Source organism: Camelus bactrianus, chromosome 3, assembly GCF_048773025.1.
Source record: "Camelus bactrianus isolate YW-2024 breed Bactrian camel chromosome 3, ASM4877302v1, whole genome shotgun sequence".
Taxonomy (NCBI): domain Eukaryota; kingdom Metazoa; phylum Chordata; class Mammalia; order Artiodactyla; family Camelidae; genus Camelus; species Camelus bactrianus.
This window is the reverse complement of record NC_133541.1, coordinates 31,286,569-31,307,762: the sequence shown is the minus strand read 5'-3', so window position 1 is coordinate 31,307,762 and position 21,194 is coordinate 31,286,569.

The window sequence follows — 21,194 nt, the reverse complement described above, 5'->3', positions numbered from 1 at the left end:
TGCACAAGAGCTAAAAGGTGGAGGCAACCTGTGTCCATCAACACATGAATAAATAAATAAAATGTGGTATATACATACAATGTATAATATATAATATAATAATGCAGCCTTGAAAAGGAAGGAAATTCTGTTACATGTTACAACATGGATAAACCTTGAGGACATTTTGCTAAGTGAAATAACTCAGTCACAAAAAGACAAATACTATATGATTCCTCTGTTTATATGAGTAGTCAAATGCATAGAGACAGAAAACAGAATGGTGGTACCAGGGGCTGAGGAGATGGGAAATGGGGAGTTAGTATTTAATGGGTACAGAGTTTCAGTTTTGCAAGAGGAAAACATTTCTGAAGATGGATGGAGGAGGTGACGGTTATTCAACAAGATATTTAATGACACTTAAAAAGACTAAGTAAATTTTATGTTATGTGTATTTTACCACAATTAAAAATAAAAACAAAAAAGTTTAAAAAGACCCCTATATACTTCCAATTGCACCCCTCTCCCACTGACATTGTGGAGGGGGTGCTGAACCACTGCATCCATTCTTGAGAAGCCTTTCTTAAATTAATTCTCTTAAAGCCTTCCCTGATGAACCCAGCCCATTTCCTGTTTATAGCAATAATTGACTATTATATTTATTCCCAGCTTCAAATGATTTGTATCACAGAATCTGACACATTATTATTTTTTATGCACATTTTGGTTCATTAAATGGCTCTGTGTTCTGAGCTAGACCTTAAAATCCTTGGGCTTTTGTCTGACTCTCAGGACCTTGCTCAGTACTAGGTCTATGATTTATATTCCATAAATACTTGTCTATCAATTGACTGTTGGAGGCATTACCAGAGAGCAACATATAGCTACTGAAGTCATGATTACTTCGAATTTGGATTTGCTGCCTTCTGCACTTTCCTTAGCCTCCCTCTGCACTTTCTGCCTTGCTACAGCACTGTGAGTTACTGTCCTCCTACAGGCAACAAAAATACCATTGTCCTGTGGATTATGAGTCTTGCTGCCTCGTTATTATGGAAAATTGTAAAGACCTCTTTAGGCTTGAGCTCCCTTCATCTGTGAATCACAGAGGCCTGCTTTTAAAGCCAGTGTAATTTCTCGGCCCTCCTGGAGGAAGCCTCTGTTCAGTTCTTACATTCACTAATAAGGTCAAACCTTTCCCACCTGTTCACATTAGCCTTTTCATTTACTATTCTTTGGAACCATTTCAGACTTACTGTCAAGTAATAACCTGCCATCATTTAACTCTGTACGGTATGGCTTTTTTCTTTCCTCCAAGTTCAGCACTTCCCCCTCAGACACTCAACTCTCCTTCCTTATCCAACTCCCAAACTAGACATTACTGCACAAGAGCCATGAGGTTTTCAAGCCCCAACAATTCATTTGCAGAATCAGAATGCATTTAATCTTTCTAAATTTCTCTGACCTTCTTAAGCTTTCATGCAGGAACATGATGCTCGGTAAAGTAGTAGAGCATGAAAAAGCCCTTTGCAATTTGGTACAGGGAAATGGAACCCTGAAAACCTATTGGAGGCATAATCATCTGACAACGGCTCAAAGCCTGGGTAGAGCAAACCAGGAGCAGATTTATTACTGCTCCAAAGTACGTGTTTGGTTTTGATAAGAGTTTCTGCCCAAGAAAAACAGTTATTTCATGCTGATACTACTTCGTATATCTTTGTTCAATTTTAACAACCTATGCAAGAGTAGTAACAATTCCTTCCAACTTCTGCCTTACACCAAGAACTGTTACTCAGCGGCCATAAGCTCTACAAGTCATTAATGAGCATCCTGACTGATTTATTCAGGAGAGCTTTATGCAGCCTCTATGACTTTAGCCCACACTGGAGATGAATTACAGAGGCCCTGTTTCCAGCATGAGGCTGTGATTCCCTATGTTAACCTGAACATCTGTTGATTTTGATATCTGCCTACCCAGAGGGCATGTGGTTCTCTTTCAAAGAATTCACATCAAATGTTAATAGGGTCCTTTGGGGAGTCTTCTTTACATGAATAGAATATAACTCATATTTTGTGCCTACTATTTTTCTTCCTGTTGATTTTGGAGTAGAGCTGATGGGAAGTACGATGCTTCATATAGCCACAGGGAAGAGGTGAAGCAGGGAGGGACGGAGGACTTCACTGTTCCTCACTGTACTTTTATTTCCAAGGTGATGTTTCAGGGCAGTAGAACATCCTCTTTGAGCACATATGTTGGTAATACATTTCTCAAGGCAAAATAATAAGTGAGGTTCCTCACCATTTTCATTAGGACTTTTGGGACTGTTTTGAAGTAGTCCTGATGTTCCCTGAGGTTATGAAATTCCATGCTCCATTTCGAAAATGTGGCTGCAAATGTGATGGAGAAAAAGGCAAGTGTTCTTGGCACATTTGTGTGTGTTTTCTAATGTGGTTGGTTTGTGTGGTCTGAACAAGTAAATGGCAAGGAGGGTACAAAAAACCCCGTGTGTCCTGGTCTTCTAACAAGTTGACCTGTGTGCCACAGAATGAACAAGGACAGAAAACTCTTTAAAGGAAGATCGATTGTTATCTTGGCAACTTTGTCAATAAATTGACCCTTAGTTGTTCACACTGACTTATTCAACACAAATGGCAAATGCCTTTATAAATCTAAAACCTGCCATGGATTGAGGTTGTAAAGAATCCTATGCACTCTAGGAGTTGGTAGTCCTTATGCTGCTAATGTTATTTTAAAATTAGGGATTAATGACTCTCTTCTTCTAGGTGTCTGATGCCCTAAGAAGTTGCCCAACACCACATGAAACAAACCTATGTCAGCTTCGTATGCATCAGAAGCTAATCCTTTACCAAGTGTTTTTGAGTTTCAGAGGAGAATTACAACATTGCCCCAAAATGTGTAAGCCATGAATTTATCTGTATAATTATCAAACTATAAATCATTTTATGGCCGTTATACAAGGTTGGCATGGACAGAGACTGCAAACACATGTTTATGTCCTCCCTCTTTCTGGAAATTAGATTCAAGGTGACCCCCATAAAATCAGAACGACTCCTCCCCACTCCCATCCCAAATGTGAAAGTGATGATTTTTCTTGACACAGAGAGAGAGGGAGAAGGGGAGAGAGAGAGGGAGGGAGGGAGGGAGGGAGGTAGAGAGAGCGAGCGAGAGCGAGCAGTGAGTTGATAAATCTCTGATGAAGGGAGAGGGGTGTTCATGATTGTAGGTCAGGCCAGCTTCAGTAATAACTGGTCTATTTTTATGTCTTCCACATATTAGGCTCATGTATAAGCTTTTATTTGAATCTAGTTCAATGGCAGCAAGTTTAAAAAACATTTTATCATTTTACAATTGGCAACATTTATTTTTGATGCCATGTCTCACTTCTACCCTCTTTCCATACCCTTATTTTTTTGATCTTTATTCCAGTCAATAATCCATCAATAAAGTCTCCATGGGCTCCTTTGGAAAGCTTAATTTGTAGTAGGAATAGAGGTTGGTGCCCTCTGGGGCTTTGGACTCTTTTGCAAGGCCCTTCTCGTTACTCCATAATCTTTTTCTCTACCATTCTCACTTTGATTTCCATTTTCTCCACTACTCAGTTACCTGTGTCCTCTGCTGTCACTTCAAATTCTTCCTTCCTTCCTTTCTTTCCTTCCTTCCTTTCTTTCTTTCTTTTCTTTCTTTCTTTTCTTTCTTTCTGTCTCTTTTCCTCCTCCCCTCCCTCTCCCCCCTCCTCCAATTCTCATTTCAAGCAGAACCACAAAAGATAGCAAGGCAAAGAGCAGGAGTCAGAGACAGAGAGAAGTGCATCACTATGGTACAGCCACAGCTGTTCTCTCCTTGTTTTCTATGTCCCAATGTGTCCAATTTTTACTGGATCTTGGTTCCTTCAACCAAAAGTATGCACAAAGTTCTTCAAAACAAAGCAAAGAGCAGCTTTAGCTTCGGACAACCTGTGACATTGGCAAACCTGCCTTCTAAAGCTCTCTCATGATTCTCCTGGAATGCTCCCCCTCCCTTATGACCCTTGTCCCCTGCCCCTGGCATGCCCACCTTGTTGCTGCACATCACTGAGCAAAAGTGGATACTCAGTGGAGATGGAACAAGGGTTGACCAACTTTTTTCCATAAAGGGCCAGATAGTTAATATTTCAAGCTTTGCAGACCACACGTGTGGCTTTGGTTGCAACCACTCAGCTCTGCAGCTGTTGCACAAAAGCAGCTAAAAGCCAGACATAAAGGAATGGTCAAGGCTGTGTTCTGATCAAACTATATTCATGTGCACGTAAATCTGAATTTCAAGTAAGTTTCATGTGTCATAAAATATTTTTCAAGTTTTGATTCTTGGCGAGCATTTAAAAGTATAAGAAAAAAAATCTCAACTGGTAGGCTGAATAGCAACAAAAAAATACACAGGCCATGGGCCAGATCTGGCTCGAGGGCTACAGTTTGCAGACCCCTGATGTAAAAGATAAACTCTCGGAGGCTAGGAATTTTATGTGAGTGGCATGAGGATCTACCTATTTCTATTTTGGCATGAGTCATGCCCACAGGCGAGGCTCTTTCAATACAATCCGTCTCAAGGCTCCCTTAAGGCATCCAATTATCCCAAATCATAAGTGAAGAGAGAGAACATCCTATCTTGAAAGAACTGAAAATTACTCAGGAAGTCAGATTTTCGGAGAGCATTATGATCTACACACGTCACCTTTTAAATTCTCATGGTCACAGGTGGTCCCTCCTGTGGTATGTTTCCATCAGCAGTTACCTTCATCTGTAAGGAGCCTGGGGAGGCTGCTACGTGAGTGGTCACTCTCCTCAAGCATGAATGATACCTGAAGGAGGGGAAGCAGCAGGATTAGAAAAATAAAATCATGTAAGGGGAAGGAAAGATTTCCCCACTGATGGAAGTTTCCTATAGCCAGAACCAAAACCAGCACAGACCCAAATCTAAAATGGGGCTTGGAAGTTCAGAATTTAACTCTAGTGACCTCTTGGGTACAATGCCCACCTCCCCAATTCTCCTTTCAGTGAAAACTATCTTCCAAGGAGAATAAAATTTCCAGGGCTGGCCCTTTGCCACATTCACCCGCAAGGCTCTGCCTCTCACCTGCACTGGCCTGTGATCATTTTGAAAATACAAAGGGCCTTGAAAAAGATTCAAAGAAGAAGTTGGCTTCCTGTGAGCTTTTCACCAACTTTGTTGCTTTCAGAGCTGGAGTCTACCATCTATATCCAGGCAACGAAACAACTGCATCATTTGAACAGCAGAAAATTGAGTAGGAAAATTGAATTCTGAGGCCGAAGGACAAAGTACATCAAAGGCCCTTGATTATAAATAAGTTCTGTTGAGTCTTGCTTTTTCATATGTCTCCTTTTTGTTGTTGTCAGACTATTTTCCCAACTAGATATTCCTACTGGGAAATTCTACTGGAAAGCAATTTGATATCTAGAGAAAGCAATAACATACAACCTGAAGTAGTGCTGGGTTTTCACACAAATTAAAAGATCCATTTGTTACGATGACTTATAAAAACGCTGTGGCTAGGATATTGTATTAGAACAAACAGTTCCCAACTTATAAGTGAGTTGTGAGCCAAAAGTTTATTCGTAAGTCAGTTGTTTGTAACCTAGAAGGCATCTGCCTATAGGAACAGGGTTGTAGGTGGTGGCTGGACAGCAGCTTTGTCATGACAGTTTGTGTAATCCAGTCATACTTTAAAACGGTGAAATTACGCTGTTTGAGCCTCTCCGACTGAAGCATGCAGGGCTGTAAGAATGAATACATCAAGCTAGGGAATAAACATGGAGCATCTTCCTGGCATGTTAATTTTGTTATAAAATTTAAGGAAATATTCTTTCTGAATTAAAGGTGTATAATTTTTGAGTAAACTATAAAATCCCTGAAAACCTTAAAAATAAAGCATGAGACTTCAACCGTACCTTGTACTTGCAGCTTGAAGCTTCGGTCTAAGTCTCCAGACTCCCTTGATTTTAGAACTCTCCTCTTAGGCAAACTGGAAACGCGTGAGAAGCAAAGCAGTTCAGCATGACAGCTCCGTGTTCACCTGCAGCACAGCAGCTCCTTGAATAGACTCCACTGGCCCCTGCTGCGCTAAGAGAATTAACGACACTCAGCTTTATCTGATTACCATCTGGCTGGGGTAGCAGGAAAGAAAGTCCCCAGAGGTATAGGGAGATTGGAGGAAACCAAGGAGCCATGATAACTACATGCAACATGGATCTTAGGTTGGATTCCAGAACAGGGAAAAGTCATTAATGCAATAACTGGTGAACTAATCGGGGGTGGAGATTGGTTACACTATGGTAACAGTGGAGGTTTGGGGAAGGAGATGGGAGGTCAGAAGCCAGTGATAGAAATTAAACTGTTAAGTCAGTACTCATAGCAATCTCAGTCTTTCCCCTCAAACATCTTTTAACTCATTAACAAGATAAGGGGATGTCCTGATACTGTTTCCACATATGCCATCTCTGGAGACAGGGATAGTGAACAAGGCTGAAAGCAGTTGGGGATTAGTGTAAAAGGGCTTCTTTGGGTGGTCACACATCTGAACTGGACAGTCTGCAGAGCAGATCAGATTGTCTACCAGATTCTGTCACGGCTGTGAGGGTCCGGGTGGGATGGAGCTTTGTTGGGAGATTTCTTCATGCAACTTCTAAGTCAGAGGTCTCATTCTAAGGCAGTCGACCTGAAAGTCCTGCCCCTACTCCCAAGATATTGATGGTGCCAGGAGTATTTCTTGTTCACTGGGATCAGTGTAAGGTTTAGTATCATTTTTGGCCTCATGTGTAATTTCTAAAGTCCTTAAAAAAATTCATGCTGTCCATGAGTGGAAAGGAACATTATATTAGTGTGACAGACACTCTATCAGTATAATTGATGCTATTGGCTCTCCTCCTGCTTTAGCAGTGGATGCAAGAGCAAGGCAGGGAAGAGCTAGCTGTGTAAAGTGGAAAGGCAGATGAGGGGAAAGAGAAAAGGGGCAGAAAGGGAGACACAACAGTAGGTACAAACTTACCTGACTGCAGTTTTGCTTCTTCCCTGTGGATGGACAAATAGAAGTTTGGATGTTGATGCCATTAGAACTTTCTAAATCACAGACACATATGTGCACTCCCAGGTGCATGTTTAATGAGACTTTTTTCTGATTTGTGCTTGCTTTCCTTTCCTTCCATATGTTAGACACTATGGAGGGCATTAAGGGCAGGATGGAGGAAAGAATAAGGCATGCTCAAGATGCTCAAGGTGAGGGTACGAGACCAGAAAGAGAAGTCTGCATATGGCAAAGAAGGCTTCCTCTACTCCATAGTTATGCTTAAGAATGGCTCCTTATGTCTCCAACTATCTGAGAACAAACAAACACTACTACCAGAGGTGCTCTAAACCAAGCACAGAGCATAAAAGAAATATTTCCCAGGCTTTACTATCCTATTGCTGGTTCTGAGGGCTTTATAGCATTTAGTGAAAGTTTGGGATCTCAAAAAAAAAAAAAAAAAAAAAAAGCCTTGCTGTGCAGGGCAAATTTCCTCTGTCCCAGTATGGTCCAGTTCAGCCATCCAAAGGGTGAGATCTTTGTAAATGGCATATACCCAAGCCAGGATATACTCATGTACTATTGGAAGTCCCCCACCCCTTAATGTTTAAACTTTGGAACAATTTTAGATTTAAAGATAATTGCAAAAATAGCATGGAAATTTCCCAAGTACCCTTCATTGATTTTCTCCCAATGTTAACATCTTACATAACCATGATACAATTAACAAAACCAGAAAATTAACATTGGCACAATACTGTAGCTAATCTACAGACCTTATTCTGATTTCCCTTGTTTGCCTACTGATGTCCTTATCCTATTTCAAGATCCAGTCCAGGATTTCATGTTGCTCTTAGCTGTGATGCCCCCTTGGTCTTCCCCAATCTGTGGCAGTTCCTCAGTCTTTCCTCATTTTTCATGATCTTGACACTTCTGAAATGTACTGATCAGTATTTTTTGAAGACTATCCTTCTTTGAAGTTATGTATTTTGAATAAGAATATCACAGAAATGATGCTGTACCCTTCTAGGAACATTATGTTGAGCATTTATGATGTCAGTATATATAAACTGGGAAGTGTAAGTATTTCTCTGAGTTCTCTGAGCCGTTCTAGTAAATTATCACACTTAAAGAGGGGGTCATGGGAACCCCTGATTTATCGCCAGTTGGTCAAAAGTACCAGTGGCAACCTGGGACTTGTGACTGGTGTCTGAATTAGGGGCAGCCTTGCGGGATGAGTCCTTAACCTATGGGGTCATTCTAACTCTGGGTAATCAGAGTCAGAATTGAATTGTTGGACACCCAGTTGGTGTCCACAGAAAATTAGAGAATTGTTTGGTGTAGAAAACTCCTACACATTTAATGTCAGAAGTTTTGTGAATGAAAAGCGGCACAGAAAATGCCATCAGGAAGTAGGATTAACTCTATGATTGAGAATCTTTAAATCTAAGAGGCAAGAATATAGAGTAAGGCAAACCTTGGTTAACCAGAATCCTGCCATGGTTTCCCACTGTAAAGTTACTATTTTTCCCCTTGTAATTAATTTATTGTAGTAAGATACTATGAGACTGTAAATATTCTATTTTTCACTATATATGTCACTCAATAATTTTAACATCCATTAATGTTTTTTATTTACAATAATTATTACTATCATAATCACCTAAAATTATTATCTATTTCTATCATTCTTTCTATATCTATTCATTGTAATTTTACTGTAAGGAGGGGTTATTCCTTCTACCCCATTTATTTACTATTTGATTATTTATATCATTATGGACTCATGAATTTTTTTATGTATAAGTTATAATCCAATACCATCATTATTACTGGAATAGGTTTTTTTTGTTTATTTTTGTTTTGTTTTTTAACCTCATGCATTCTGAGTTCCTAAAAGGTAAAAATTATATAAGGAAAAAAAATCCTCTCACCTATCTTTAGATATTAAATTTTAGGGCTAGACCTGACCTGAATAAATCATCCAGAAACACTAAAGAGAGGCTGGAAGGGATGGGAAAATGTTTGGCACATTTTGGTAATACATAATTCCAGATAGCCTTGTCTCAAACAAGCAATTTGAAGATACCCTTAGTGGCTAGAGATAAGATTTTAAACTAGGGAAAAGAGAATAGATTCAATTAGGAAGATGAATGCAAAGATAAACTTCATAATGGAATCATTAGAATTTGGCTTTGAATGCTCCCTATTTGTCTAAATTGAAAACATACAGCTTCCTTGCTATTGACTGAATCCCTCTCTCTGTTATTTCTTGCTTACTAGGGAAAAGGGAAAGAACACAAAATCCACAAGTATTCCATGTAGTAGAGGGACTTCCTCCTGTGTACTATTTCAGAACTTTTCTGAGAAAAGCCAAAAACAAATAGCTATAAAATGTCCTAAAAATAATCCTTTCCCCTGGGTGAATTGTTCTTTAATGCTGGAAACCACTCCCCTTTCCTCTGAACTCCCACAGCTCATTCATTCTTTTCTTTTTTTTTTAAAACGTTTTTTAATTGAGTTATAGTCATTTTACAATGTTGTATCAAATTCCAGTGTAGAGCACAATTTTTCAGTTATACACAAACATACATATATTCATTGTCACATTTTTTTTTTCTGCTGTGAGCTACCACAGGATCTTGTATATATTTCCCTGTGCTATACAGTATAATCTTGTTTATCTATTCTACATTTTGAAATCCCAGTCTGTCCCTTCCCACCCTCAGCCCCCTTAGCAACCACAAATTTGTATTCTATGTCTATGAGTCTGTTTCTGTTTTGTATTTATGTTTTGTTTTGTTTTTAGACTGCATATATGAGTAATCTCATATGGTATTTTTCTTTCTCTTTCTGGCTTACTTCAGTTCTTTTCTTGATATTACCACATTCAGCTCTAATCATTTCTACTAAAAATAAGCTACTTTATTTGATGATATTAATAAATTATTCTTAACTTTTTAGGCTTAATAATGGTATTGTGGACTTATTTTGTAAGAGTCCTTATTTTTTTGAGATACACACTAAAATCTTTATAGATTTCATGGTATGTCTCAGATTTGTTTCAAAATCATCCAGGATAGGGTTGGGGATATTGGATAGAGAGTGTAGGAAAATATCCTTATGACCTTGATTCAAAAAGAAATTCTTTACCCATTGATCCTTCAATAGACACTTAGATTGTTTCCATATTTGGCTATTTTAAATAATATTTCAATGATCATACATTTAAAGTAATGTTTTATAGGTAGGGACTTACTAATACCATCTAATTAATTGTTTTTTGACTGTTTTGTAGTGCCTTTCTTCCTCTTTGTCTATCTTCCTTTGTGATATGATGACTTTCTGTAGTAGCATGATTTGATTATTTTCTCATTATCTTTTGTTTTTTTATACAAGTTTTTGCTTTTTGGTTACAGTGAGGTTTACATAAAACATTTTATAGATTCAACAGCTCGTTTTAAGCTGATAACAACTTCAATTGCATAAAAAACTCTATCCTTTTCCTTCTTCCTCCACATTTTATATTTTTGATGTCACAATTTTTTTGTATACTCACTAACAAATTTTTGTATCCATAGTTATTTTTAATAGTTTTTCTTTTAATCTTTATACCAGCATTAAAAATGATTTATATACCATCCTTACAGTATTAGTGTATTCTGAATTTGACTTTGTACATCTTTACCAATGAGTTTTGTACTTTCACATGTTTCGTGTTACTTAATAGAGTCCTTTCATTTCAGTTTGAAGAACTCCCTTAGCATTTCTTGTAAGGCAGGTTTAGTGGTAAACTCCCTCAGTCTTTGTTCATCAGGGAAAGTCTTCAAAGGAAGGAGAACTTTGTCAGGTAATGTATACTTGGTTAGCAGTCTTTTTTCTTTTAGCTCTTTGACTATATCATCCCGCTTTCTCCTAGCCTGCTGAGAAATCTACTGATAGCCTTAAAGGGGTTCTCTTGTATGTGATAGAATCTTTTCTCTTGCTGCTTTCAAATTTCTCACTATGTATTTCACTTTTGACAGTTTAAAAATAATGTGTCTCAGTATAAACCTCTTTAGGTTAAAACCGTTTGGGGATTCTTTAGTGTCATGTATCTACCTGTCCAAATCTTTGTACAGATTTGGGAAATTCTCAGCCATTATTTCTTAAAATAAATTTTCTGCCCTTTTTTCTTCTAGGATCCCCACAATTCATACATTAAATCTCAATTGTGGTAATCCATAAAGCTCATGGTCTTTTTTCATTCCTTTTGATTCTTTCTTCTTTTTCTTCTCTGAATGGATTATTTTATATGACTTGTCTTTAAGTTCATAGATTTTTCTGCTTGGTCAAACCTGATGTTGACACTCATAATTACCTATTTAATTTCCTTTGTTTTCTTCAGGTCCAGAACTTTTATTTGCTTCTTTTTTTATATTTTTTTGGTGAAATTCCCTTTTATATTCATTATTGTTTTCCTGATTTTATTGAATTGTCTATATTTTCTTATAGCAGATTGAACTTCCTTAAAACGATTATTTTGATTTCTTTGTCAGGAAATTCATAGATCTCCATTTATTTGTGGAGAGCTACTAGAAAATTATTGTATTTCTTTGATGATACCACATTTCCTTAATTTTTTGTGTTCCTTGAGGTCTTGCATTGCTGTCTTTGCACTTGAAGAAGGAATCACCACCTCCAGTCTTTACTAACTGGCTTAGGAGAGAAATACCTTTGCAAATCTGCCCAACAGGGATCCTGAGGCTTTCTCAGAACTCTTCCGTAGATGGAATGCACCCACTCCACATCTCTTTCTCCTTCTTGTGTTATTCTTAACATTATGTCCCTTCTCCGTATCCTGCAAAGCCAGTTGAATTCTGAGAGACTCCCTTTTGTTTTCCCTAGAGAAGTGCCCCAAAGTGCTCAAGTTTGTGTGCCTTCTCCTAATCCTGCAGAGCTGGGTTGGTTGTGCTTGCAAGCCATTTGCAAAGGCTCATACTCACAGTCCATACATGCATATGCAGGAAGCTGGCCATAGGGGGATGGGTGAGGTGCATGGAATGTTGGGGATGCCTATGGACCAGTTGGAGGGGTTTGCAGGCAAAGCATCCCAAGTGGCTTCCTGATGGAGTCTGCAAGGTGGTTAGTAGTAATAGCAGCTCTTTGATGAGTTCCAAGTCCTGGTTGCTGGGCTCCCGGCCTCTCCCAACCCCTCAGTCAAACCAGTTACCTCAGTATTCTGAGATGGGTGAGAAAGAAGTAGACTTCTTGGGCAGTGTCCCACAGGGCTAGGGAAACCAGACACTCACTCACTATATTCTCACTTTCCCTGTGGGAGAATTTGGCACTGAGCTGTGCTGCCATGGAGGAGAGAGGTAACATGGATAAAATAAAACTGTTCTTACCTTCTTCAATGCATCTATTCTTGGAATTTTTACTCCAACAGTGCACTAGAAATTTCTTCTGGATACTCAATCTCCCACAAAGGTACACTGATCTGTGGGTAGTTGTCAAAGCTGATCTTTTATAGGAGATGATGATGATAGAAAACTATTCAACCACCTTGTTGACATCACTCTCTCCCTTCTTCATTTACTACTTGGAATTTTGTTGAAAGGAAAAGCTATTCCTTGTTCCCTATTTATTTATGTATTAAAGGAGTGAGAAGAGTGAGAATTATGTTTTATTTTTAACACACATTTTTAAAAATTAACATTTTTAATGAAACAATGATATAGACAAGTGTATAAAACACATATGGACTACCTTACAAAAGTTTCTGGAGTGAGCACACAATTCAAGAAATAAAACATTAATGGCTTTCCATAAACCCTTAGAGCATCCTTTCCTAGTGACAATCTACTCCCCCTTTAGAGATAACTATTGCTATGACTTTTACAGTAAACATTTCTCTCCTTTTCCTTATGTATTCCTAAACATTAGAGTTCATTTTTGCCAGTTTCTGGATTTTATTCAAACAGAATTATGCTATATGCATTTTTTATGACTTGCTTTTCCTCTGTCAACATGTTTTGAGATGTCCATATTTCTGTGGATCTCTGTGGCTCATTCATTTTTAGTGTTATAGTATTCCATTGTACGAATATAGCACAATTTATTCATTCTGTTGATGGGTATATAATTGTTTTTAGTTTTCTGTGTATGAAAAAGGTTACTATGAACATTTTTGTGTGTGGTCTTGTTGTTTTTGGGGGGATTGATTTATAGTTCTCAATATCTTCTATATATATTAGTAGTTCTTTGTTGGTTATATTGCTGCAAACATCTTCCTTCCTCCAGTTTATGATGTATCTTTTCACTCTTTTTATAATATCATTTGATGAACAGATGTCTTAATTTTAATGTAGTCAAATTTATCATTTTTCCTTTGTAGTTGGGGTTTTTGTAGCTTGTTTATGAAATCTGTCTACGACCACAAGGTCATGAAAATATCCTCTTATATTCTTCCTTAAAACTTTATGGTTTGGGATTATACATTTAGACTTTTAATCCATCTGTGATTGATTTTGTGTTTGGGATGAGGTAAATATTTAATTAAAAAATTTTCACCTATAGTTAATTGTCCTGAAGCCATTTATTAAAAGTATGTTTTTTTTCAATAAAAAGACCATTAGTTGCCAGGGGTTGAGGGCAGGAGAGGGAGAAGGATGAATAAGCAGAGCACAAGGGATTTTTAGGGCAGTGTAACTATTCTGTATGATACAGAAATGATTGACACATGTCATTATACATTTGTTACAACCCATAAAATGTGCAACACAAAGAGTGAACCTTCATGTAAACTATGTACTTTAGTTAATAATAATATATCAACATTGGCACATCAGTTGCAACAAATATTACAACTACAAGGTGTAAATAACAGAGAAAATTGGGGGTGGGTGAGGGATATTTGAGAACTCTGTTCTGTACACTCTGCTCAATTTTCCATTAACCTAAAACCGCTAAAAAGAAGTCTATTAATATTTAAAAAAAATTTTTTTTTTCTCAGAGCTTTGAAGTGCCACATCTATTATGAATTATATATACATGGGACTGTTTACAGGTATCTATTCTGTTCCATTAAATTTTTTTATTCATATCTTATCCATAACCATTATCTTGATTATCAGTGCTTTAAATTTTCCTATCAAATTCTCTCACCTTTGTATTTATTTTGAAGAGTATTTTGGTAAGTTTTGGTCTTTTGCATTTTCATAAATTTTATGAAAACGCATTACGTACGCACATGCATGCAACCAGCTGGTGTCTGGATCGAGGTTATGTTGAATTTATAAATTAATCTGAGAATAATTTAAATTGTTGTAACACTGAATCTTCTTATCTTTGAACAAGGTATATTTCTCTATTTAATTCTACTATAATGTTTTTCAGTAAGGTTTTATAATTTCCCTGTTAGAAGTCTTACATGTCTTTTGTTAGATTTATTCTAAGGACTTTATATTTATTGATATGCTTACAAATGGTATATTTTCAAAGGTTTAATTTTCTGTTTGAGTCTGTTGTCTGAAAATATGGTTATTTCATATACTGATTTTTTAAATTCTGGGACTGCTCAACCCAATCAACTTTAGTAGTTTACCTGAGAATTATTTGAATTCTTATACACATCATCATATCATCTATGAATAGCTTCTCTTCCAGACTGTATAATTTAAAAACAATTTATTGCTTTGCCTTTAGTGCTCACAAGACCTTCCAGTTCAATGTTGAGTACTAGTGGTGATATAATGCATTGTTTTCTCATCGCTGATCCCAAGAGAAATAGTCAGAATTTTTACCTTTAAGTAATTTATTACTTAAGTAATTTAAGTAATATTTATTGTAGGATTTTTTTTTTCAGATACCATCTATTTTCTTTGGGACATTCCCTTTTATATCCAATTTACTAAGAGTTTTTTTCCCCCTCACATTGCTGAATTTTATTAAATTATTTCACTGCATTTTTACTCTTAAGTGGAAAAGAAGCTGAAAACTATAGTCATTATGCACTTTAGCCATTTGCCTAACTAAAATTTGGGAATATAATACTCCAGAGGAAAGAGAGACTAGGCTGGGGGCCACTGGTCATCTCTGCTGCAAGCCCCAAATGTGGGACCCTTTTACTCCTTAGATGTTTTAGTAGTAACCCTTGGTATTGGTATTGGTATAGGGCTACCATAATTTTCTAAGGATAAGAGAGAACATATTTCCTGCATATTGTAGGTCCCAAATCCTAAAATCCTAAGGACAAGGCTTCCTGAAGACCTTTATCCTAGGATCCAGAGCCCTACAGCAGAGAAGGGACTTGCCAGAGCTGCAGAATTCCTTTACTCCTGAGTGTTGGTGTCTTGGGCACAACAGGCAGCTGTTGTACTTTTGACTCTCCTTTTCTCCTTCTCTGATTTTTCACTCCTTTAGTCTTCCATTGTATTTTAAACTAAATTTGAATTTCATTTCTGGAGCTCATTTTCATAGTTCCTGGGTTACTCACAGAAGAGACACCATCTCAAGGCATGACTAATGGAATTAAATTTTAATAAAAGTGATTACAATTTAAATTTTGATAAAGATGACTGCAGTGGCTTTCTTAAAAGTTAAATGCTCATTTGCATTTGGCCCTTTCCCCTTAAAGTTAGTGAACAAAATCACTAAGTTTTGACAAGAACACTGAATTTGGTATTAGGTAATGATGCAGCCTGTGGCAAGGACAGAAGAAAGCTCTCTGGCCTTAAAAGGCTCAGATCCCATACAATGGGCTCCTTATCACAGACCTCAGGTCACCTGTCTTTACCTGCACTAATCAGGTGTACTAGTAGCATGATGACCTATATTTATAGGGAAAGACACTGAAATAGAAAAATCTTAAATATTTCATGGATTTAAAAAAGTATGAATGCATCCAAAGTTCCAAAGCCAAAGCAATTTAAAATTTTTCTTCTTTTTACCAGCTTTATTAAAATACACTTGATATATAATGTGTAAGTTTAAGATGTACCATGTGAAGATTTAATACAAGTATATATTGCAAATCGTCTATCTGATAAGGTGTTAATATCCAAAATATATGAGGAACTCACACAACCCAATGACTAAAAACCAAACAATCCACTTAAAAACATGGGCCAAGGACCCGAATAGACATTTTTTCCAAAGGAGAAAGGCATACAGCAGCTAATAGACATATGAAAAGATGCTCAACCTCACAAATAGACAGGGAAATGCAAATCAAAATACAATTAAAAAGAAAGGAAAAAAACTCACAGTGAGATATTACCTCACACATTAGAGTGGCAATTATCAAAAAGACAAGAAATAACAAGTGTTGGCAAGGATGTGGAGAAAAGAGAACATTTCTGCACTGTTGGTGGGAATGTAAATTGGTCCAGCCACTGTGGAAAGCAGTATGGAGATTCCTCAAAAAGTTAAAAATAGAATTACTGTATGATCCATCAATTCCATTTCTGGGTATTGGAAAAAAAATGAAATCACTGTCTGAAAGACATATCTGCTCCATGGTATTGCAGCATTATTCAAAGCAATTTTAATGGAACTTTGTTCTCTATTCCATTTACAGTACTAGCTTCAAAGATTTAAAAGAGAAAGGAATATATTGTATGTAATTATGAATTCAAGAGTTCTTGATATTTTACCTTTAAAACCATTGCTTCTCTAGTCAGAATCTCTTCTTTCTTCATGTTGGCACCTGTAGCAACTTTTCCTGTAGCTGTTTGTGAACTTATTGGCAGATAGATCCATGTGTCTTTTTCCCTCAATAATTTTATTTTAATGAAAACTGCCAAGCAGGTGCTACATCGGTGTGCTGGTTTTCTGTTCATTCCTGAGGATAAGAGAAGAAATATTAATCGTTATTCTCCTTGACTTGGGGATTTTACAGCCAACAAATACCTTCTTTTTTTTAGATCTGCATACTTCTCAGGGTGGATTCAGAGATCTATGGCTGGGGGGTAATTTTTTTTAAATAGAGAGAGATAATAATTGACAAAGAGACACACACATATTCATGCAGTCAGTCAGCAAGTCAGTGCATGTACAGATGTGCATATACCAGAGAAAGGGCAATTCTTGAGAGCACACAACTTAGCTATAGAGACTTACCTCCCTGCACATTAGCCAGTGATCCCGGGGTGTGGATGTAGACTGCAATAGGAGCTGGTTTGCATAACGCACATTATGACTTCAAAAATATCCTCAGCATTGATATTTTTCCAATGTCCCCCTATTCACTTTTTGTCTTCTACATTCCCCTTTTCTCCCTAAAAGTACAACTAATTATATATTCTTGTTTTCTGGTTAAGTGAAATTTAACTAGATATAATTTTTACCATTTAGACTCTTTCATTAAAATAAAGAGCAAAGAGATAATAAATAAAAGACTAATTCAATTCCTTTCCAGAACTATTATCCACTTTCAAGCCCTTTGGTTTAATTTCTTCCATGCTTTGGTCTGAATTAAGAATTATAGATGGTAGAGTTATAGAATTTTACATTTGTTCATCCTTTCAACCACAAATATGGGCAGTTTTCTGTACTCCTGGCATGGTGTAGACTTTGCATATACAGTGGTCTAAAAATATAAATACATAAAGGAACAACATGTCCCTGCCCTCACTGAGCTTCCAGAAGTTTAGCTACGTACATTAATTATTTATGCTTTTGAGATTCTTTGAAAAATAAGAGTTGAATTTGCTACATTTATAAAGGAGATGATTATAATTGAAATGTATAGACTGTAGCCTTGAAGAATAAAGATGAACTTTATGCTAGAGTGTTATAAAATGAAAGCAGTTCAGCTGTAGTTCCATGATGAAATTCGTATTCCTGTGAGGACAGCAGAAGGCAGCTGCCTTGAGACCCAGCTAAACTCCAGGAGGATGTGATATTTGAGGGGATAGCACTGTTCTTTGGAGTATTTCTTTAAATAATAAGGATGTCAAGAAAACAGTGGAACAAAAGGAAAGAAGAAATGGAAATAAAGAGGAGAGTGTACAAAGAGAAAACGGATGGCTGAAAAGAAAGGAAAGAATGAGCTAGAAGAGGTAGGAGGGGAGAAGAAAGAGGACAGGTGATGGGTGAGGGTAGGGGCATGGAAAGAAAGGAAGGAGTTTGGGAAGAAGAGAGGACTCAGAAATGGCTAGTGGTTTCCTGAGACACAAAGAAGGAAAATAACCACCGAGATTTTTTCCTTAAAAAAAGAAATATGCTCCAGCCATCCCTTCCTCGTTGCTGCCCCCTCCGTGCAGCCCACTCCAGCCCACCCTTGTTTGAGGCATTTTCCAGGGAAGTTTAGGTCCCCTTGGGCCACTTTCCTATCTTTTCTCCAAAGCATCTTCATGGAGGCTTTTACCCTTCTCCCTAATGCAACTCTGGAAGTCCTGGCTTTGTAAGTCTTCAAGGAGAAATTGGTTCTGACCTAATATTGAAATAGATCTAATGAGTTAAAATAAAAGCAGCCTTTCAAAAACATGGCTTTATTAAAATCATCTGCTTCTTTATTTAAATAGCTTTTCTCTGAATTCCTTCTATGAAGAAAGATGTAATGAAAAAAGATCCGAGAGAAAGGATGAACACGTTTTAATGAGCATCTTTTATTTTGGTAATTAGAATTCATGAAGTGACAACACTTAAGTACTGAATGCAATCTTCAAGATATTTTTATTCCAAAACCTTGTCTATGTATTTTGTTTTAAATTTTTTTGCCTAGAAGCCCAATTGGAGGAAGAAAAATGCTGAAATGTATGGGCATAAACACTGACCTCTGTGATTTGTATTCAGCGGAGATCCCCACCCAAGTCTGGGTGTGGCACATGGTGTCAGGTGTGTTACTCAAACACTAAGGCGCCACGTCTTTCATATGTAAAACGGAAGAACAGCATTTACCTTTCAGGACTATCAGGATTAGAGAAGATACAAATGAAGACATATGGGAGGCAATAAATAAATGCCATCTTCTATTAGGGTGCCTGCCCTCGGGGCTCCCTTTTCTTGACCTTCTAATGCTAATTTTTCTGCTGCTGTTGTGGCTGCTGTGGCCTAGGTGTTATATCAGCAAGTGTGTTAGACGCATGTAGAATCACAGTTAACAGCATTTGAGAGGCTGTTCTAATGGCAAATTGCATGAGCTTCAGTGCTTGGAATCCTTGATGTCTATTTAGGCAGCTCAAAAACTTCTCTTGCCTTTTTCCTGGTACTCAGCTGAGTACAGCAGTCTGTAAACGGTCTGTCTCGGTGATATATTGCTATAGCTTCAGTGATCCACCGCGAGGTTTTCAGGTTCAAGTGCAAGTAGTTTTGTTTTGGCTTAGAAACTTTGAAATCATCCATATGGGAAATCACCCATCTTCCATCTGAGTAAAGTAGTATTGCAGAGAAACGAGTAAATTTTTTTGAATAAAAATTTTAGACTGAATAAAAGTTTTAGATTCTCCCATGTCTTCTAAGAGGTCATTGCCTCAAGATGTCAATTATATTTTGTTGGGAGACAGGTGACCTTTAATTTGGGTTCCACCCACCTCTAACCTATTCATTTCAAACATGGGTAAATGCAGACAGATACTACATATTCCAAACAGTGTGTATGTGTGTATTATTTTATCCAGGGTTTCTTCATTTTCTAGCAGAGAAGGTAGTGCAGGATAGCAAATACATATATAAGACATGTAAAGAAGTGTATTCTTGGCTTCCTCCATTCTTACTGGGGCTCCCACAAACCTTTGACATCTTTTGAGACCCATGTCCTTCCAAAATTAACCATGTATTGCACCTCTCTGCTCTGCTCTTCACAACGTGGCTCTCATTCATGAAATCATGAACTTTCCTGCTCATCTCTCATATCAAAATCTGTGCTGTGTCCTTTTGGTATATTCATATAGCCTTAGAAATGGAAGATTAGGAGCTCCCAGTTCTCAGGTTTTTTTGGTTTCAGTGTCTACTTTATATTCTTAAAAATTATTCACAATCCCAAATAGTTTTGTTTATGTGGGTTATATCTATCAAGATGTAACATATTAGAAATTTAAATCTCAACCTATTACATGTTAAGATAAATAACATTTTTATGAGAAATAATTGTATTTTCCAGAAATTTATAAGAGGAGTGGCACTGTTTTACATATTTACAAAAACCTTTAATGTCTGATTAATAGAAGATAGTTTTTCTTCTCTCACATCTGCCTCTGTATTCAATCTGTTGTATTATTTCATTTCAAATAGCCCCTGAAAAGCCCCACTGTGCACTCATGAAAGAATGAGAGTGAAAAAGTCAAAAAACATCTCAGTATTTGTACTATTTTCTACTGCTGTTATAACAAACTGCTACAAATTAAGTGGCTTAGAACAACACAAATGTATTATCTTATAGTTCTGAAGATCTGAAATCCAAAATGGGTCTCACTGAGTTAAAATCAAGGTGCTGGCAGGGTTGTGTTCTTTCTGAAAGCTCTCGAGGAGAATCTGGCTTTTTTCTCCTTTCCAGCTTTGAGAGGCGACCAACATTCCTTGTCCTTGGCCCCTTCTTCCATCTTCAAGGTCAGCAATGTTGGGCTCAGTCCTTCACACACTACCATTTCTCTGGGCCCCTCTTCAGATTCCCTCTTCTTCCACACCCTTGTTATTACACTGGACTCACTCACACACAATGCAGCACAGTCTCTTTATTTTAAGGTCCCATGATTAACAACTTTAACTCCTTACAGCCTTAATCCCCTTTGCCATTAATGTAACATATTCATAGGTTCCTGAAACTAGAACATAGACCTCTTTGGGAGAGTGTTATTCTGCCTGCCACAGTATTATTATTATTAAATTCATTTTGACCTCATGGGTCCCTGGAGAGGATCTCAGGGAACTTCAGGGTTCTAAGATCCTACTTTGAGAACTTTTATTCTATGATATCCCTAATAGGTAGCATGTGCTTGACAAAGTACTTCACAGAGCAGCCTTTTGAAAATAGCAGATAAAATTTAAACTTTTAAAACTTGCCTTTTGTAACTCCCACTCAGTTATGTTCTTCCAGTCTTTGGCGCTGCAGGAAAAAACCTACTCCTTCTACAATGTTGACAGCCTTTCGAATGTTTAGAGTTATTGGACCCCACATTTTTTCTCTTCTGTTACATGGATAGATCCTTATTAGAAAAGTTA